Source organism: Chelonoidis abingdonii, chromosome 7 (genome assembly GCF_003597395.2).
Source record: "Chelonoidis abingdonii isolate Lonesome George chromosome 7, CheloAbing_2.0, whole genome shotgun sequence".
Taxonomy (NCBI): Eukaryota; Metazoa; Chordata; order Testudines; family Testudinidae; genus Chelonoidis; species Chelonoidis abingdonii.
In genome coordinates, this window is record NC_133775.1 from 54,111,454 (window position 1) to 54,133,817 (window position 22,364).

Consider the following 22,364-nt stretch of genomic DNA (forward strand, 5'->3'; position numbering starts at 1 on the left):
GGGATGGCTTCCGAAAGCCAGTAACAGTTGAGATAACACAGTATCTACGTTGACACTGCGTTGACCTAACTACATCAACCTTGACTCTATGCCACTCGAGGAGTTGTTCAGTCAGCATAGCGGAGCAGTTACATCAGCGGGAGCAAAATTTTAGTGTAGACAGTTAAATAGTTAGGTTGACGCAAGGCAGTTTACATAGACCTAACTCTGTAGTCTAATGCAACTGAAGTCTGGTCGACAAACAGAGAGGGGATTCTTTACTTAGGATGGTTTACAGTGAGCCTGGAGCTCCCCAGCAGATGCAAGAACACAGCTTGTACTGAACAGAGTTAACTTGCAAGATCTGTGTAATCTCTGGTCTTGTTTAAGAAATTTTGAAAGGGATTGCTATCTACACTACAAGGTCTTCAGTTATTTGAGGGCACTTGTGTTATGCTACAATGAGGCTCTGCCTGTTAAACTTAATTTACATCAAGGATCAGTGATGTGTTGACAAAATTTTCAACCAAGGATTCCCCCAAAATTTTCTGCCTCACTCAGTGGTATACATGTTGTTTGTTTGGTAAAATGCTTCTCTCCCCCATCTCAAATTTAACAATCCTTCCATCACTCCATCAACTGGCACAGTATCTCTTGACCATCATGCTTCCTCCTTGCCAGTATGTCCATAAGGCAAGTCTAGGTGGCTCTCACAGCAGCAGAAGTGACCAATGTGTTGCCTTGAGCTCTCTATGTCAGGTGTGGGGAAGGGGAAGGTTCCCTCAGATGCCAGGTGGAGTCTGCTTCTACCAGAAATCTTCTCTTCCTCTTCTAGGAGCTGGTCTTCCTTGACTGATATTGTGTGTGCGATGATGGAGAGGGCAAGGTCTATTTCTGGGCTGGTGGTGAGAGAAATGAGGGTTGTTCAGCACTTTAGATTCTGTGTTGAGACTGAGCAAACAGTGATAAGAGGACAGGCTTCAACAGCGGTAGAACTTCCCCTCATTGCACAAGCAGCTTGGTGACATCTCCTCTCCTCCTTGGTATGGGGGAAAATGTTAGAGCAGCTGGCAAAAACAGGGGCTATACGAACTATGTGCTACTAACCAGTGCACACCTAGAGACAGTGGTGTGGAATATTAACTTAGTGGATGTACTTGGAGAAGGCTGAAAATATCAGCCAGCACAGCTGGCATTATTTTTCCCCACAATTTTCACCCCAATAACACTCACGTGCAGCCTAAGAGTTTAAGGGAAGGTAGTGGAGATGACTTTTGGGGATATCCTCTGAGTAATGGATATGGATTCATTTTTATTTATAAAGAGGGGTGAGGAGGAAAGGTAGAAGGACCTTTAGCGACCCTTGCCTCTGCAACCTCTGTGAAAGACCAGCTTCATATTCTTTTCAATCTAAACTATTGGTTTACACAGGTTTATGTCTAGATATTTATTTTAAAATAAAAGCCTAAATTTCTTCTTAGGCTTAAAGACTAACTGTTAAACAAGGTCGTACAATCATTCTGAAAGCTGCCACCCAGCTTACTAGTGTCAATGTTTGTCCTCTACAATAGTAAATTGCAATGCTTGTATCAGTACCTAGGACTCAGAGGGTATATCTACACCCCCAAGTTGGGAGCGTTCCTCCCAACTTGGGAAGACAGCATCACACTAGCTTCGCTTGAGCTAGTGCACTAAAAACAGCAGTGTGGCTGTTGCAATATGGGTGGTGGCAATAGCTAGCCACCTGAGCTCAGACCTGGGGCAACTGGGCAAGGTTGCACTCATGTGGCTAGCCCAATCTGCCACTACCACCACCATACAGGTCAAGCAGAGCTAGCATGAATCTTTCTACCCAGTCTGAGAGGCTTCCTTCAAGCTGCAGTGTAGACATACCCAGGCAGGCAATAGGGGCGGGATCCAAAGTTCTGACTTCAGTGGGCTTTGGATCAGGCTGCTACATTTAGCTAGATGCTGTTTACAGGCAAAAATAAATACTGTCCAAAGCTGTCAAATGTAAACTCAAAGCTAGACACCTAAAACAGGTGGTCTGATTTAGCAGAGGTATTGAATACCTTCACTTCTCCAATTATTTTAACTGAAGTTTTAGATGCTCAGTACTTCTGAAAAAAAATCAAGACACTTAACTAGGTGTCTTCAAAGAAACAACCACTTCTATCCGGCACGCTCCCTTCCCCAAAGCCCTGCCCACTCACTCCATCCCCACCTCTCTCCGTTGTTTGCTCTTCCCCACCCTCACTCACTCTCATTGGCAAGGGGTTGGGGTGTGGACTCTGGGCTGGGGCCGAGGGGTTCACAGTGTGGGAGGGGACTCAGGGATGAGCCTGGGGCAGGGATTTGGGGTGCAGGAGAGGATGGGGATCGAGGAGGGAGCATGGGTGCAGGAGGGGTCTCTGGGCTGGGGGAAGAGTGTTGGGGTGCAGGAAGGGGTACAGGATGCTGGCTCTGGGAGGGGGGTCAGGGCTGGGGCACAGATTTGGGGTAGAGGAGAGGGTTTGGGGTGCTGGCTATGGGAGGGGGCTACCACCGGGGGGGCCACTTACCTTGGGCACAGTGGGGCTAAGGCAGGCTCCCTGCCTAACCCAGCCTCACTCAGGCACATCGGCACCTCCTCCCCATCACAAGCCGGGCCACCCCCACACCCTGCCAGTCAGTAGTGCAGCACATGACCATGCCACTCCCGAAAGGGGCCAACGTGCCTCTGCAGCCCCTGGGGGAAGGAACATGGCTCCGGGTGCTGCCCCTCTCTGCAGTCACTGTCCCCGCAGCTCCTGTTGGCCACAGATCCCCATCCCCAGCCAAAGGGAGCTGCGGGGACAGTGACTGCAGAGAGGGGCAGTGCGGAGACACACACACATGCCACGGGGCCGCAGAGACATGCTGGCCTCTTCCAGGAGTGGCGTGAGGCACCGCAGCGGGCAGCCCCACTGTGCCTCTGCAGCCGGAGATCGCAATTGCCTGGGAGAGTCTCCAGGATCAACCAGATGATTGTGATCAACGGGTTAGTGATCACTGTTTTAGAGGGACTTGAAGTGGGCAATATATATATTTTTTAATTTAATGAATGTAGTACTCATGAGAAGTAGCACCCCGACACCTCTAGAAAAATCAAGTTGTCTCTGTGGAATAAGGTAACACAGTTGATGAGACTGGTGAAGTTCCACCAAGAATCCACAGGGAAAATAAGTTTACTTAAGCACTGAGATGAGAAAAACAGAATGAGAATGAAAGACAAGAATAAGAGAACATATGAGAGAGACCAACAGAAATAAGGATATATTTTAAAAAGAAATAATCCAGGCTTCCAGCTCAGCACCAGTAACTCAACACCAAACACAAAGTTCTCTGTTAGTCCAGCTAATAATGCTAAGTATGTGTCACACTCCTGTGACTGTTCTTCTAACTGTAATGTTTGCTTAGCCATACCATCTACAATATACCACTTTATATACTGCAAAAAGATTTATATGTCCTTTTTCAATGCACACTGGAAGATTCTGGTCAAAGGATAACAGCCACATTTAGATGAGAAAATGTCCTCTTCATTCTCATTCATAAAATCCATCTTGTGTAAATAATAATTTCCATACAGTCTTTAATGTAACTGAGACAGCTGAGCAAGCATCTGATTAAACTGTACTGCTAACATCAGTGATGAAAAAAGCATTAGTGGATGTAATAGAGAAATTCAGGTCATTATTCAAGAGAAATGGCTTGCTTTGGAAAAAAAGACAACTGATTAAATGGCTTTCAGTGATAAGCCAGTTGCAGCAATATGTACTAACAGAACTAATGACACCTTTTGAATTAAGTAAGAGGAATATAGGAGGACATGTTTCAGAACTGCCCCATCCCCCTTTTAATTTCTTTTGTTTCATCACCACATCCATTTCTCTAATTTGCTGTTCTATCAAGATAAGGGAAGAAAAAATTGTTTTGTCAACTCAGTCCCCTGAACCCTGCTTACACCAACACACAGGAGTTGCCATACGAGATGATTTGGTTTATCAGGCCTGGTTCTGTACTCCATTGTCATTGAATACACATTCTCCAGAGGAAAGTGAAATCCTATCTGCCTTATTAATGAATTTAGCAATCACATGACCCCAAAAGGCCACCAGTTTGAAGACTGAAATTTGATTGCTATTGTTATGGGGTGGGTTATTGTTATGGATTAAACTTCATTGAAAACAGTGGGTTCAATCCCCACCATTCATTGAATACAGTTCTGCAAAACCATTGTACAATGAGCTGAAACAATAGCAGCCTCACCCAAAACAAAGGCACATGCAAGACACATCAGTGGAAGGGTTTGCCGGGTACTGTTTAGCAGAGGTCTGTAGGAGGTAGAGAAGCAGTGAGAACACACCATAGAAACCAATTCAGAAAACGAGCAGAAAGCCAAGGACACAACCTGAACAAGCACTGAGAGCATGGCCCACAGAAAAAGCCTAGAGATGAACTTTTGGGACTGACTGAGCGCTGGCTGAAAGGAGCTTGGAAGTATGTGCAGAAAAATTGTGTCCAGTTTGATTCCTCCTAGGTGCAGGGAAACAGGACTTTGTATATTCTTTGTAAACAAACTGGACTGCCAACATAGCACTGTCCACACCCACTCTTAGGTCTGTGTAACTTACGTCACTCAGGGGGGTGGCTTATTCATACCTCTAAGCAACATAAGTTATACCAAAGTAAGTGGTAGTGCAGTCACTACTTAGTCTTTTAAGCAAAAGCCCTGAGTAGGCCCTGAGGTTCTGGGCTAGTACTGAGGTGCTCTGCTGCAGTTCTGTCCCAGCCTCACCCAACACATCACTCAGAGAAAGCAGACAAGTCTTCTTTACTGTCTTGTTGACTCCCAGTTGGTCAGTATTTCCTCCTGGCCTTTCCTAGGCCTCTAGAGGACTAAGTGTTATTGTTGCCCTGGTCTGAGCATGTTTTCCGTAAGCAGGAGGGCATCAGGGTCCCACCACCTCCAGCAGGGAAAGGGAACATCTAATAGACCCCATCACACTTACCTTGCTTTTCAAAAAAGAAACTGATGATTTAGAAATACACCCTTATACTGCTTGCCTCGTAGGAACCCCTTGAAAATCTACCCCCGCAGATACCCATTCAGGCAATAACGCAAAAAACAAGAATCACACACATGGATGATGCAAGGATTAATTTTTCAATAGTTCTGGTTAGTTAAGGAGTCTCTTACATATTCCATACATGATCCTTGAACTCTGTATCTCATGGGTCATTACACAATTTTTCCCCTAATGCTAATTTTTCCCCTACTGTTACTCACACCTTCTTGTCAACTGTTGGAAATAGGCCGTTCTGATTACCACTACAAAAAAGTTTTTTCTGATGATAATAGCCGACCTTAATTGATTACTCTCATTATATAGTTAGTATGGCAACACCCATTTTTTCATGTTCTCTGGGTGTGTGTATATATATATATAAAATTCCCCTCTCACCCCTATGGGTGGTATGTGTCTTCCTCAACCTCGGGTCCTCTACCAGAGGCCTGGGAGTTTGAGGGTTCTGCGCAGTATCTTAGCTGTTCCTAGCACTGCACTCTTCTGGACAAGGCCTTGATGTTGTTCCTGGATCTTTGGAGCCACTCACCCAGCTTAGGAGTCACAGCCCCGATGTGCTCCCACCACTGGGACCACTTTGGCCTTCACTTCCACATCTTCTCTAGTTCCTCTTCAGGCCCTGTACTTCTCCAGCTTTCATATTCCTTCTTCCTGATGTTGCTGTCACTTGGCACTGCTACATCTATCACCACACGCTGTCTTCTGATCCTTGTCTATTACCACAATGTCTGGTTGACTGGCCAGTACCTGCTGTCCGTCTGGATCTGCAAGTCCCACAGAATCTTAGCCCTGCTATTCTCCACAACTTTTTGTGGAATTTCCCATCTGGTCTTGGGAGGGTCTAGCCCATATGCTGTGCAGATGTTCCTGTCACAATCCAGCCACTTGGTTGTGCCGTTCTGTGTTGCTGTTTCCTCCCAGATCTTACATCCTGTCACTGTGTGTTGGACTGTCTCTGAGGCCTCCTGCACAGTCTGCACTTTGGGTCCTCTCTAGTGTGTAGACCCCTGCTTCAATGGATCTGGTGCTCAGTGCCTGTTCTGGTTGCTATGATCAGTGCCTCAGTGTGTCTTTAGTCCAGCCTTCCATCCACTGGTAGGATTTCCCAATGTCAGCCACTCAAGCTATCTGTCGATGGTACATCCCATGCAGGTCTGTTTGCTTGCCATGGCATTTCTTCTGCTTGGTCTTCCTCCCATTCTGCTGCTGCCTCAGCATTCTCTCAGCAGCTCATCTTTAGGGAGCCATCTTACTGATGTACTCCCTGGATTTCTGGGTTTCATCAGGACAGTGGCTTTGACGCTCACCAAGCCCCGCCTGCCTTCTTTCCGGCTGGTATACAGTCTCTGGGTGTTGGACTTGGGGTGGACACCTCCGTGCATTGTGAGGAGCTTCCGGGTCTTCACATCAGCAGCTTCCATGTCCTATATATATTCCTACTGTATTTTCCACTGCATGCATCCAATGAAGTCGGTTTCAGCCCACAAAAGTTTAAACTCAAATAAATTTGTTAGTCTCTAAGGTGTCACAAGTACTCCTCGTTCTTTTTTCAAAGACTAAATGTCAGAGAACATATATTGCAGCAGATTAAAGACATGAACTAAAGGCACACAAGTTAGAGCTGAAAAATCTTAGATCCTGTGTCTCGTATCCCTGTCAAAAAGTCCAGTATTGCCTCTTTAGTACCAAAATGTAATACCAGAATCTGTCCAAGTTTCCCAATAGGAATACAAATCTGAAAATATTAACATACATGAATGAGGTTGTATGGGCATTAGTGGGGCATACAATGTGAAAAGTCTCATAATAAATGTAGATATATTTCCATTTCAAAACACAACCGATTAAAACTTAACACTTCTTGCCGAGATTCCAAACAACACAGAAGGCAAGTTTAAAAATAATTCTTAATTGCTGACAACATCTTTTATCTCTTTATGGTGGGGAGGGGCAGTTAAGTTGAAAATGAGTTTCCAGCTCCACTGACTGCCCATGTTTGGTAAATCTTTCTTCTATCTTTCTTAAACTATTTTTATCAAGACACATACATAGCTTTTGCTGATAGGAGGATGTTGATGTATGTGTTCTGCCAGAGACAACAGATAATATTCTGCTGTATTTTAATAATCTCGAGTCATTTCAGAGCTTTCATTGCTTATCTGTTTGTTTGCTTGCTGTTTGCAAGCCATGTCCCTGATCTTGAAAAGTAAAAGCAATTGAGGGTATCGGCATCTTCACCTTCTATAATGATTCAGGTCTCAACTTGGTCTCCTTTTCAGCAAGGACAATTTTGCACACACAGTAACTCTGTTTGTATTTGTTGGTAGACACACATTGAGCTACTTGTTTGCCCCATTAATCAGGTAACTAGATGTCTTACTACTAATATCTGCACCTACAACGGACTACAGATGAAAAACTGCACCCACAAATAGCATCCACTTCTGAAAATACTTTTTTGTACATATTGGTAAAAAAACAGGTTTAATGCACTAAGCTGCAACATTTGCTTATGGCTAGTAAAATCTGCATTTAAGGCATGTTAAGCACTATGTTAGGAGACTAGCTGTAATTAATGAAATAAAAAAGTAAACACTGCGAATATGCAAATTCAGCTGTGCTAAAAGTTTGACCTTTAGTCTCTGGTGGAGCACGCTGTACAACGTGTGTGTGTCTAGATCACTTCAGGACATGCAGGAAGCACTGTGACGCAGGGCTTGTCTCAAAGACCCAGCGGCTTCTCTCCCTTCCCCTGCCCTTCCCTTTAGTGAGCTCTATTTTTCAACTTTCTCTCCTGTGTGCTAAAACGAAGATGGACACTTGAACTAAGAGGAAAAATTATGATGATTTACTACTTTCATATCAATGAAGTAGAATAAAAGTAAAAATGTGTTTCTAGCACATCAGGAAGTATGAAATCTGATCATATAAGGTTCTGAGTACATCACTTGAGGTGGGAGACAAGCTGTCTCCTTCTCCAATATATTGCACAGCTAAGTTAACGAAAAGCAAATATATTTTTCCTGCTGTATACCCATGTTTATCCGCCTCTGCCTCCCAAACCTGCAGCATCACTACAACCACAGAGCTTTTACACCATTTTATTTCACATCTGCCTCCTCTACTGATGCCCCCAAGCACCTCTTGAGAAAACTAGATAGAATGAGGGAAAGCTAAATGATCAATGTCATAAACAGATAGGTAAGGGTTAATGTTTCTTTTACCTGTAAAGGGTTAACAAAGGGAACCAAACACCTGACCAGAGGACCAATCAGGAAACAAGATTTTTCAAATCTCAAGGGAGGGAAGTTTTGGGTGTGTGTTCTTTGTCTCGTCTCTGTTGCTCTCTAGTCTCTGAGGGGATCACTCTATCTCCAGGCTTTCTAATCTTCTGTTTCCAAGTTGTGAGTACAAAGGTAGAAAGACAATAGGCTTATATTGTTTTTTTGTATTTACATGTGTGTAGTTTGCTGGAATGTTTTAAATTGTATTTCTTTTTGGATAAGGCTGTTTATTCATTTTTTTCTTTTAAGCCAATAACCCTGTATATTGTCACCTTGATACAGAGACCATTTTTATGTCTTTTTCTTTCTTTTTATATAAAGCTTTCTTTTTAAGACCTGTTGGATTTTTTCCTAGTTGGGGCTCAAGGGGATTGAGTCTGCAGCTCACCAGGGAATTGGTGGGAGGAAGAAGACGGGGGGAAGAGAAAATCTCTTTGTGTTAGAGTTACAAAGCTTGCATTTGCAGGGACTCTGAGTGAGGGTGAGAGAAACCTGATCTCTCTGTTTTGCGTTTCAAGGAATTGAAGCAGGGTAATCTCCTAGAGTACCCAGGGCGGGAAGATCTGGGAGGAGGTAAAGAGAGAGAAGGGAAGTGGGTTATTTCCCTTTGTTGTGAGACTCAGGGCATCTGAGTCTTGGGGTCCTCCAGGGAAGGTTTTGGGGAGACCAGAGTGAGCCAAACACTGGAATTTTTGGCTGGTGGCAGCGCTATCAGATCTAAGCTGGTAATTAAGTTTAAAGGAATTTACGCTAGTACCTCATATTTGAACTCTAAGGTTCAGATTGAGGAATTATACTATGACAATCATGAATACAAATAATTCAGACAAACTTAGCAGTTCTGAGAACAATGACAGAGGGTCTCTGAGTGACACTTTCAGGGAAAGAGCAGCCTAAATGCGGTCCCTCCCTGCCAGTGAAGAGTCCTTGCTCTTAGCTCAATCTAGTGAGAGTTTCAAAGGTTAAGCTGAACCAACCCAAATGATCTCCATTGCCTTAGCAGGACAATAGGTTACTTGCAGGACCAGCTTTCATCCTATGTGGTGCACTTTGTTTTCTGTACACTGCACCTTTAATGTATTTTTTTTTTTAAGACATTCACTTGCAGCATTTTATAATGCAGAGTTGATGCAGCATGTTACAGAGGAGATGCACACTGCAGTCTCTCACGGACACTTACTTTTGCTCTCTTGTTATACTGTCTCCTTTCATTTAAAATGGAAGTCCTTCAGAATGAAAGCAGTCAGTTGTTCTTTGTGTACATTATTAGCTGACCTTGAAATATACATACCTTTTACATAGGCTGTTTGTGGACAATAGGAACCACTGATTTCCATGTACCTATAGTAAAGAGTAGGAGAGGAACCTGAGTTCAGAGAACACTATTCAGGATGGCTATTAGTATTTAAATTCTGATTCTTTACACCAATCCATAACTGGCAGGCAGACTGATTCCCCTTTTCTCCAGACATTACCTGTCCCCATTTGGTTAGGATAGAGTGAAGTGACGTGGCTACTATTACTTAACAAGGTGCTGACTGTGTTTAAGGGATCAGTTTTCAGGGACTGCAGTATCTGAAAGCAAGACTTATCTACTGTGACAAAGCCTCTCTCCATCTAATAGTCTGTAGCTTTGAACAGAGAAAAGGAGGGGCATTTCAGTTCATCTCAGACAGTAAGAGAAATGGAAAAAGAGCAGTTAATAAAATATAGGTTTAAATTAAGAAGTTATGCCTCCACCCCATTCCCAAATAGTCATACTTCCCCCTTCTTCACATATCCCTTCCACTATCCTGCTTATTCACTCTCTTCTTTAAACACTTGCCCTCATCTATTGTGCCCCTCTCTCACATTAGTTCTAATTTAACCACCAGTTCATCCCTCATATGCCCATTCTCATCCACCAAAGAACTCTTCTTCTTTCATCTATATTCAGCCCTTCTTGCTCTCAATCTATCACTACTATGGCCATGATAATGTACAGGAGTGGTTATTTGAATACCACTGTTAAGTCTGAATATGCCCAGTGGAAACTAGATGTTTCCAGAATCCAGAGTGGATTTAAAGAGAGTTAAGAGCTTGTGCCCAGTTAATAAGAGCCTGCTTTTCATATCCCATTGCCTTCAACTGAATTTGTGGCTCCTCAGCATCATTGGGGGAAAAGAAAAAAAGAGAAAGAAAATCAGGCCCCAGGAGTGTCATGCCTTCGCTCCTGTCAGCTATGACTCATTTAATAGGGAAGTGGAGATTGTAATGTTTGCTATTTCCCTATCCTCTTCTCCCCCACCCACTTCACCAAGTTCCTCCCCCACCTCATCTTTAACACAGCCCACTCTTTAGTAACAGTTCACATTAATTCAATCCTGCAATGTCTGCTGACTTTAAGCTTAGGGAGCCATGAACTTCAGTTGAAGATTAGTGTGTTTTTCAGCAGAGGACTCCCTTGATAATGAATGAAAAGGAAAAGTGTATGAAAACAGTGAAAATCCTTTTGTTCTAGAATTTACATCATTTTCTGATTAATAAGCAGCATTTAGTATATTGAATGTTTCTTCCTTCCCCTGAAAGACAGACTTAATACTATTAAATGAATATTATAAACACAAGAGACTGAGCCAACTCTGCTATATGAACTCCTAGACACAATACACAGAACGAGGATTTGCAATGCTTACAGATTAGATTATGGCTTGAAGTCACTGACATGGTATGCAGCATGCAGAGGAACAGCCCAAGCAGTATTGTATATCATGCTGGCACAACGTGGTATCTCGAGGAGCACTGGAAGTACACACATAGTGGAGGCACCTGCTGTCCCCTTTACTAGGGTGCAGGGTTTGTGAGGAGTGAATAATGTGTTTTCTAGCCCTGCTGCCAGTGCTAGAGTGCTCTCTTCCACCATCTCACTCCTCTCCTGCCATAGCAGGTTAGACTAACACGGCTACCACTCTAAGTCCTACTCCATGTCATTTTTGTTCTGGGTGGTGGCTGAAAGGAACCACTCAGTTAGGGATCTGTGAATCTATTGTTTTGGCTTCAGTCATACATTAGAAATGTAATAAAAAGATTATTATTTAAGAGGGAATTATGCAGGTCAAATGCTGCAAACCCAGCATTCATGAATATTTGGTCACACTCCTAACTGCTGTTCATTTCAACTAAATACATACTCCAACCCCTCCACCTTTTTATTCATTGTTTGAGAATATTCAGGCTAACTGATTGGAGGTGATATAAATGTTTGGGGAATGGCTGTTCTTCTTATGAGAGCCTATGAGGAGTATTTTTTACAATAAAAATATTATTCACTATTCTCCAATTTTAAATAGGACCCCCTTTTCCCAGATGCAAACAGGTAAAACACTGACCTAGGTCTCAGGGCTGTCATGGAGTTTCACTGAAGTTTGTAAAGCACTTTTGAAATCCTTGGATGAAAAGCCACTACAGAAGTGCAAGTGGTTTTAACTCTATGTTGCATCATAACGTCAGTATTTCTGTTTTGCCATATGTTTTTAGGATGTTGATAATTCGGCAACTAAAATTGGATGTGGACTTGAGCTCCCCTTATGTCTCAAAACAAATACAAATATCTTTGTTTTCTTACAAGCTCTCCACCCAGAGAAATAATGGGTTGGCTGTAACACAACTTGAAAAGATACAGCTTTCATTCTGACTGAATTTTCATCAGTGCCATTGTACTGAAGACAGTACAAGTACATCCTCTGGGTGCAGTTTACCCACCACTATAAATGGTAAGAGATTGTGATATAGTTTCAAGATTTGAGTGTGTTTGCTATTTTTTGGGAGTGTATGAGTCATGTGATGATAATAAGTCCTGGAGGAATTTGAGACTCTCTCAATCTTTTATTCAGAGCATGAAAACCCATTTTGAAGCAGGGCTGCCCAGAGGGGTGGGGCAAGTGGGGCAATTTGCCCCAGGCCCTGGGCCCTGCAGGAGTCCCCACAAGAATATAGTATTCTATATTATTGCAACTTTTTTTATGGAAGGAGCCCCCAAAATTGCTTTCCCTCAGGCCCCCTGAACCCTCTAGGAAGCCTGTTTTGAAGAGTACTATGGTCCAGTAATGCTCCATTATATTTTGTGCCTTGTTATGGTCTATGAGCCAGTGAATCACTTATTCTATGGAAGTACATATACCGCATGCATGGGTGGAGGGAAAGCTAAAAATGCCTCTGGGTTGCTAGAGGGAGCAGGATGAGTAGCAGCTCTTTCTGTATCACAAAGCTGTGACTAGTGCTCCTTCCATTGCAGCCCTGCCAAATGTGCAGGGGCATGACCATGCCTTACACCACCCTGACATGTCCTCTCTAGAGCAGTGAGTGTTGGCCACAAATGTTTGCCACCCCTCCTCTCTTGTGCTTTCAGCCAACTTATGGCTGCCTCCTGCGCTGGAGTGTCACAGGGGGAAGGGTCTCCTTGTGCCCCTACACCCTCTAACACTCAAAAGTACTTGCCAGTTTGGTCCCACAGCTTACAGTTGCATCAGTACATTGTAGTGTTGCCATCTCTTGGGGCCATCACAAATCTTACAATATTTTGTGTTTTCCTTAAAGCAGGGGTGGGCAAACTATGGCCCGGGGCCTGCATCCGGCCCTCCAGATGTTTTAATCCAGCCCTCGAGCGCCCGCCGGAGCAGGAGCAAGGGATGGGGCAGCACGCACTGCCTGGCTGTGCCTCTACACAGGAGCCATAGGGGGGACATGCTGCTGGTTCTGGGAGCTGCTTGAGGTAAGCACTGCCCAGAGCCTGCACCCCTTCTTGTGCCCCAACCCCCCACGCCCCAGCCCTGATCCCTCCCCTGTCCTCCAAATCCCTCGGTCCGAGCCCCACCCCAGAGCCCGCACCCCCAGCCAAAGCCCTCACCCCCTCCCGTACCCTAACCCCCAATTTTGTGAACATTGATGGCTCACCATACAATTTCCATACCCAGATGTGGCCCTCGGGCCAAAAAGTTTGCCCACCCCCACCTTAAAGGCTCAGCTCCAGGAGTGATATGATTACATGACAATCTCTGCTTTCATTTCGAAAAAAAATTTCATTCACAGGTGCACAAGGAAAGCTTGAAAATGTGAACCCTAAATGCTCAAACACTGGAAATCAAAAACAAAGATCCTAAAAAATTAATTTAAGAGTCATGATTTGTAACCAGTCCTTTTTAAGGGCCTGACTCATTTTTGAATACTTGGGATTGGCCATACTGACTTTGTTTGAGGCCATCTCTTCTTTGTTATGAGAAGACCCCTATATTCTAACTGGCTTTAACAACAAGCTAGTACTCAAAGAAAATGTTTTATTAAAACCATCCATAAATTTAATGTTTTGGGTGCCCAATCTGGGACACCTTAAAGAGGCCTGATTTTCAGAAAGAACTGAGTACCCACCTCCTCAAAAACAATCCCCCCTTCCTCCAGTACATTTAATACACATTTTCTCTAGCACTACAAGATCTCTTTTCTGCAACTTTAAAAACAGGCTAATGCATCACAGGAGGAAACAAAGAAGCTGAAGCCACAGCCATGCACAAATAGTCTGAGCTTTTCCTTATTCCCAGAGGTGGGATTTTGTTTTTCCGCTCAAAGCTGTTTAGATATTGCAAGAGAGGTCAAAGAATCAGGTACTAAATATCCAAGTTTTCTGGAGCAGCTGGAAGCAAAGTAAATGATCACATATCTCAGCAGTTAGGAAGCAGTAAATACTAGGGCTGTCAAGCGATTAAAAAAATTAATCGTGATTAATCACACAATTAATCGCACTGTTAAACAATAGAATACCATTTATTTCAATATTTGTGGATTTCTTCTACATTTTCAAATATATTGATTTCAGTTACAGCACAGAATACAAAGTGTACAGTGCTCACTTTATATTTTTGATTACAAGTATTTGCACTGTAAAAATACAAAAGAAATCATATTTTTCAATTCACCTAGTACAAGTACTATGGTGCAATCTCTTTATCATGAAAGTTGAACGTACAAATGCAGAATTATGTACAAAAAAAGTGCATTCAAAACAAAGTAAAACTTTAGAGTCTACAAGTCCACTCAGTCCTTCTTATTCAGCCAATCATTCAAACAAGTTTGTTTACATTTGCAGGAGATAATGCTGCCCTCTTCTTGTTTACAACGTCACCTGAACATGAGAACAGGTGCTCGCATGGCACCATTGTAGCTGGCGTCAAAAGATATTTAGTGCATATGGCATATAAAGATTCACATGTCCCTTCATGCTTCAACCACCATTCCAGAGGACATGCATCCATGCTGATGACAGGTTCTGCTCGATAATGATCCAAAGCAGTACAGACTGACGCATGTTCATTTTCATCATCTGAGTCAGATGTCACCTGCAGAAAGTTGATTTTCTTTTTTGGTGGTTTGGGTTCTGTAGTTTCTGCATCAGAGTGTTGCTCTTTTAAGACTTTTGAAAGCATGTTCCACATCTCGTCCCTCTCAGATTTTGGATGGCACTTCAAATTCTTAAACCTAGGCTCGAGTGCTGTAGCTATCTTTAGAAATCTCCCATTGGTGTCTTCTTTGCATTTTGTCAAATCTGCATTGAAAGCGTTCTTAAAGCGAACGTGTGCTGGATCATCATCCGATATGGCTAGAACATGAAATATATGGCAGAAAGTGGGTAAAACAGAGCAGGAGACATTGAACTCCTTGGGGGAGAATTCTGTCACTAAATAATGAACACATTTTTTAATGAGCATCATCAGTATGGAAGCATGTCCTCTGGAATGGCTGAAGCATGAAGGGGCATACGAATGTTTAGCATACTGGCATGTAAATACCTTGCAATGCTAGCTACAAAGTGCCATATGAATGCCTGTTCTCACTTTCAGGTGACATTGTAAATAAGAAGAGGGCAGCATTATCGCCTGTAAATGTAAACAAACTTGTTTCTCTTAGTGATTGGCTGAATAAAAAGTAGGACTGAGTGGATTTGTAGGCTGTAAGGTTTTACATTGTTTTATTTTTGAGTTCAGTTACGGAACAAAAAAATTGACATTTGTAAATTGTACTTTCATGATAAAGAGATTACACCACAGTACTTGTGTGAGGCAAACTGAAAAATACTATTTCTTTTGTTTGTCATTTTTACAGTGCAAATATTTGTAATAAAAAACTGTATAAAGTGAGCACTGTACACTTTGTATTCTGTGTTGTAACTGAATATATTTTAAAATGTAGAAAAACATCCAAAAATATTTAATAAATTTCAATTGGCATTTTACTGTTTAACAGTGCAATTAAAACTGCAATTAATTTTTAATTGTGATCAATTTTTTAGTTAATCACGTGAGTTAACTGCGATTAATCGACAGCCCAAGTAAATACCGTTAGTTTTTAGATTGCTCTGGGTTTCATAAGCTGCAAGAGAATATGTACTGAGAGTCTGGTATTTAAAATACAGGCCTGAGCCTTCTCCCATTTGAGCAAGTGGCAAACTGCCACTGACTTGATGGAGAAGGACAGGGTTCTAAAGGCTTTAGCATCTCTTCCATTCCATAATTTAAAGTGTCCATATAACCCCACCACCACCAAAAAAGTGAGTTTCAAAACATTAACATGAGACAATATCAAATCTAACAGATCAGAGAAAGTGTGAATCAAAACTAACACCATCTCAATAATATTATTTTACAGCTATATAGCACCTTCCATTCTAAAGCAGTTCACACATTAGTACAGCACCACAAAATGCAACCACATAGTGTGGAAAAAGTCAAACTGTACACAGTATGTTTCATAATAGGTGATAGAGAGTTCCCATTTGGCAAGGGATACTGAGCAAACCCCTACTCCTTTAAAAAAGTATCACAGAATCTTTAGTATCCATGGAGAAGAGGCAGGGCCTCTCTTTTTTTTTTGGTCTCAGTGTTGTATCAAGACTATCCCCATACAGTAAATTGTACTGAACTCATTTTACCTTGGAAGGTTAAAGGGCTTGGACCCTGCATGGACCTGAACCCGTGACTCCAAGGCGTGCTTAAAAAAAAAAAAGTCCTAGAGACTTATATATCGTGTTCAGGATTCCCCAGTAAGTTTTCAACATATTCTATATCCTTTTCCTGTAGTTTCAGAGCAACAAGAGACTGAGAGAATCCCTCATGTCTAAAGCATTGTTTCTCAACTGGGGATCTGCAGACCAAAGTCTTCCAGGGGGAACATCAACTCATCTAGATTTTTGCCTAGTTTTACAATGGGCTCCATAAAAATAGTTTCTCTAGCAAACTAAGTACAAACTAAAATTTCATACAGACAATGACTTGTTTATACTGCTGTATACACTATCTACACTGAAATGTAAGTACAATATTTATATTCCAATTGATTTATTTTATAATTATATGGTAAATATGAGAAACTCACCAATGTTTCAGTAACAGAGTGCTGTGACACTTTTGTATTTTTTTGTCTGATTTTGTAAGCAAGTAGTTTTTAAGTGAGGTGAAATATGGGGTACACAAGACAAATCAGTCTCCTGAAACGGCAGTCTGGAAAGGTTGAGAGCCACTAGTCTAAAGCACTTGATCATTCAAACAGATCCTTCTTAATGCAGCACAACCTCTGGATTGTTCTCTCACTGTGTTTAGACAATACCAACGTCATTTCAGGCTCCCATCCTCTCCATCACCACCATTAACCAAAAGTTGCTTATGTATCAAAGGGAAAAAAACAACCACCACATAATGTGCACTGGACCAGACACTGCTAGAGTGCCCAAAGCCAAAACCCAAAGGGTTGCGCATGTAGTTTTTTTTGTATCATCATCATCCTGTCATGTATAATGGATGCACAGGCATAGTGCTAGCTTTTGAAAGCCTCGAGCAAAGCTTTACTTTATTCCACTAAGTCTCATGGGCTTCAAACAAAAGCGTTCTCTATGTCAGCACCACAATGCTTAGCAATGAAATTCCACAGCCAGAATGGGTCCTTAGAGTTGAATATATCTAATAATTAGATTACATTATTTTATTTTAGCAGACTATTAAATCAGAATTCCCAGGTACTTTGAAGTCCCAAGCAGGAGTGTGGGGGCAGGGTGGGGCAGTCATGAATAATAACTTAAAACACACTAAAAAGTTATAAAGCTTTTGGGGGTTTTAAAGAGAAAAGGAAGTAAAGCACGTACCTGGATATACAAAGAATTTGTTGTGCAGATTCTACAGCCCTAAGGGAACCAGCAGGGTAATTCTTACCATTACTCATTGGGTTGAGCATTGTAGCACAATAGGTGATTGGCAGCTGAGGTCTTTGATATTTACTTTGTTGTTCAAATTTGGACTCTGAGGTAGCTATGGAATTTAAAAACAGAAAAATATGAGAAGAGCTACTAGAAAGACATTCAATATCCAGCCTGAAGAATGGAATCAGCTGCAATGGCTACAGTGGATATATATATAAAAAAGTAGTAAACATGTTGTTTGCTTCTTGGCTGTATGAGCTAAGAGGTGAAAACCTTATCTGGTTCCCAGCACTATAGTATCCCAACACCACAACACATTAAGTTATCTTCACAACAACCTTGCAAAGTAGGGAAGTACTAGCATCCCTCTTTACGGAGAGAGGGGAAACCGAGGCAGAGAGATTGTGTGACTTCCCCAAATACACACAGGAAGTCCATGGCAGAGATGGGAAATGAACCTAGGACTCCTCAGTCCTTGTCCAGTTCTATAATCACAAGACCATCTTTCCTGATTTTTTTTTTAGGAAAGTAACTGGACAGTGAAAGTCGTATTGTCATAGAGACAGGCCTGAGACCCAAAGTGCAGATTTCAAACTTCCAGAGTTTTGAGGAGTTCTGGCCATGGTTTTAGTTCACAAATGGCTCCCTGTTCTAAAATGGCCAATGTCCAGAGCTGCAGCACTGGTTCTGGCTGGACCCTCTAGAGCATGGCCTTTGCCGCCTTCTTAGGGCTTAATTATTTGAAGCCCAGAGGTGTTTAAATATGTTTTGTGCTATTTACTTAAAAACATGGCATATGGCTCAGAAGACCACGAGTCTATTGTGAATGGCACAGTCACCAATTAAATGCACATATACAACATTAAGACTAGAACTCATGAGTTCTGACTCTCCCAAAAAGGGACATATTCAGCTCCACTAGCTCAGCCACTACAAGCTTATCCAGTAGAAGGCAGTGCATGGCACGCATACATAAATCAGTACATTATAAGGGGCTACCCAGTTAAGGCATACGATACCTCATCCTCAAACTCAATACAGGCCATCTGGGATGCACTGGAATACAGCCCAACAGTTATGCATTGTTTTCTGGGTGCATGTATTACATTATACATACAGCTGTGTGAATGAGCCGCAACATAATTTATTCAGCAAGTTTCACTTCTCTCTACTTGCACCATGTTTGCAGATACACAGATAGTTTCTTGAATTAATCATTGAAAGTTGTTCAGAATTTTTTGTAAGTTTCATTTACTCTGAGTAAAGAGTTTTAGCAGCATAAACCATACTAAAGTTTATTTGGTTTTACAACAACACAAATAACCAGCACCTATCCCAGCCTCTAAATGCCCTTGACAATTAAATTAAAAATACAAGCAACCATAAAAACAAAGCCAATAGCAACCTCCACCACATAAACCAGTAATTTGTTAGACCTAGATTATGTAAAGCAGACAAAGCATTGGAAAACACCACTGAACCAAATTATAAAAAATCCTGGAAATATTTTTGAAATATTTCCCCGTAATCTTATATTTATATGTACACACAGAGAGTGGTATTCTGCCATGTTATATTCATGTGGTATTGGGATAGAAAATATGACTTTCCCCTAAAAAACCTACAGCCTTCAATTTGAAAGACGGAAGGAATGGCTCTATTTAACACAGCTTAACCTCATAATATTATTAACCTTATTAAATATTTTTGCATGCCTGTCATACAAAACTGAAAAAAAAATATAGTAAAATGCTGAAGGGAGTGCCATGATACAGAGAACCACCTTCATATCTTCAGGGAACAGCTTTATCCCAGTAGACTTTCAAATGAGGAGATAAGTAACACTGGGGTTAGGGGAATGGCAACCACACTTTCCCATATGCCTGTTACCACAGTATTAGAAAAATGTCCAGATTTATTTCAATTAAAGTTCAGGATCATGATGAGTACAATAAATATGTATATTTTGTTACTTTGGTTATAAAAATAAATAACCTCTATTGCTATGATATTAACAAGGATTTAAAACAAAAATGGAACAACTCACTGCCTGTTCTGGATTAATGGAACTATTTCAGAGAAGTGGGAGATACTGGTTAAAAATAAGTGTCAGCTGTAATTTTAACATCAATATGTTAACATACCAACAACATAAACTGCTTGGACTCTGCTTTATTTCCTTTTCTCTTTTGGCCTAAGAAAATAACTTTACAATTCTGTTTATCTTTAATAAGTGAATTAATAACTAAGACAATCACTAATAATGAGAATTTACACTGCAATTAATGAACATCAATTCAGACCTGTTCTCTGCCCTGAAGAGTTTAAACCTAAGAGCCAGGCTGTATTCAGCTGCTCCTGAGGTGCAAGATGACTGCATGACCTTATCTCTCTGTACAGTGGTTTGGCCATGGCCTCGCACTGCTGCCACCCACCATGCATTGGCTAACATTACTTGCTGTGCATGTAAGGGGGAGGGTGCGTGCTGAGTTTCTAGAAGGGTGCTGCAGTGCAGGAACACTTCTGCAGGCCAGGGAACTCAAAGGGAATTCACTCCCTGAGACACAATTCCTCCCAAAACTCTCAGAGGCCGTGTAACTGGATACCACACCATAAGCCAGTGCCTATAAGACATATATAACTTAAGGCTCAGCTATGTAAGGCTAAGGCAATGGTCAGGACAACAATATATGAATAGTCTGGTAATTTACCCTAGTGATGTACCACCACAGAAGTCGGCACAAGAGTAGGGACTAGCAGGGTACCCTAGGATATAAATGAAGGAACAGAATACCAGGGAAGAGGCAGGAATGGGAGAGAGGTAATTTCCATTACAAGTGTGCCTAGTCTTGTATTCTCTGCTAAAAATGGCATAGTTTTACCTCTGAGTATCTAAAGCAGGTGAGCTATACTCTGGATTTAAAAAAGACACAAGCCAGGACAAGACACTGTGGTTTTACCAGGAAGTAAACTAAGCAAGGTCAGACCAGACCTCCACCTGGGGCTGACCTCCTCTTTAGCTTTGTTTTCCTTTATACAGGCCTAGGTCAGTAGTTTCAAGCAAGAAGGACGTTTTAATGAAAAGGCAGAAGGAGATTTTGCTTGTTAAAACAGATTAAGTCACACTGAAACTTCTCTCACAGGACTTAAAGTGAAACTTCAAAGTTTTTGCCCAGCTCCAGAAATGACTCATTGCAGACAGTAACTTGCATCACGAAACTTGGCAAAAATAGTGTTTGTTCAGCAGCATCCCAAGACTCAAACCACTGTATTGTAATGATTTACAGTAAAATAGACATACGTAGCTGAGCCTTAAGTTATATAAGTCACACAGGAAGTCGGTATACCATACTAATGTGATTCTTGAAACAAAAAACTTTCCTTACCATGAATGTGGTAGAAGCTGAAGTATTCGCCAGCTAGCAAAGACTGAAAATTTCAAATCACCTGATTCAGTATTTATATGTAACTTCCCACATCTGTTTGAATAAGCAATACCTTACAATTAATTGGGGAGGGGGACATAGGTGGCTGATATATTAAGGATACATACCACTTTCACTTTGCTCTTGTGAAGCAAAGTGCTGTTTAAGTGTGGCTATATTCAGTAGATACTAAATGTTACCAACTGGTCAGTAGGTGTTAAGTGTCCTCCTCTGTGCCCAGTCCAGAAGAGCTTATCTCTTTCACCAACAGAAGTTGGTCCAATACAAAGATCATTACTTCACACACCTTGTCTCTCTAAATTATCAGGTAGACAGATGAGTTAATAAGCAGAATTTATCAAAGCTAGTTATGAGATTTAGCTACAGTACAGTGTTGCAAATCAGACTTCAGGAAAGGGTAATTTACCTCTGAGTCACTCCTCCTCAGTCAGCCTAATAATGTTATACAAAGAAATACTGTTTAGGCAAGATATTTTAATGAGGTTACTTCTGAAAAAACTGAATGAGGAACTAGTGAAAATAGGTATGTTTAAGCACACATCATTGAACATGTACACATACAATTATATGTACACACACAGGGAAGAAAGCAAGAGACAAATCAGTTTTGTCCAAGTGAGATGTATAAATATTTGTTATGTTGATTGAGATCCTAGATCTCTTTTTAATTTGGTCCATAAATATAGTTCTGTATCTTCAGTATTTTATTAGATCTTATATACCAATGTGAAATTGATTTTCTCATTTAGTTTGTTCATTCATTTCAGTTCTCAACTTTATCTATGTGAACCACAATTAATTTTTATTACAAAAATGGATCAACTAAACAACAAAAAAACCCTAACATTTATGCATCCAGGATACTGTGTAAAGCCGAGTCTCTCACTCCACTCACTGTGTGTGTGCGCAAAAATGTAATTTTTCACATAGGTATAATTACATATAATTAAACATATCCACTTACACTATAAAATATATTGTAATTCTATCTTTCACCTTCTGTTTGGAAAGAAAAGGGGGTGCGAAAGGAAAACTGGAGAAGTTTCCTGTGATGTAAAAATGACTGATTAAGGGCACACCCTACAAATAATTAGTTAGGAGAGTAATCCTTTATCCTGCAAGTAGTTCCATTGACGTCAATTGAACACTTTAAGTGAGGAAAGATTACTCATGTGACTAAGGCTTTGCAGGATTAAGTCCAAACATATTCCAGAAAATTCTCGTATGTCTCCAAGTCTGTCCTAATTATTATCCAATCTATAAATGACTCATTCTTCAGAAGTTGCAAGTCATCCCTCCTCTCTGGATTCTCACTGTTTTACAAATCCCC

At 41.4% G+C, this 22,364-nt stretch overlaps 1 long non-coding RNA gene across 1 annotated transcript in view; it reads right to left on the reverse strand.

Moving 5' to 3' along the window:
• Window positions 1-6,576: 6,576 nt before the first annotated feature.
• LOC116826619 (uncharacterized) overlaps window positions 6,577-22,364 on the reverse strand; it is a 104,930-nt gene continuing 89,142 nt past the window's right edge. Inside the window, exons 2-3 of the long non-coding RNA XR_004374103.2 lie at window positions 9,663-9,712; window positions 6,577-6,822 (exon numbers count right to left, since the gene is read on the reverse strand). This is a non-coding gene — a long non-coding RNA (uncharacterized LOC116826619). The remainder of the gene's footprint in view (window positions 6,823-9,662; window positions 9,713-22,364) is intronic.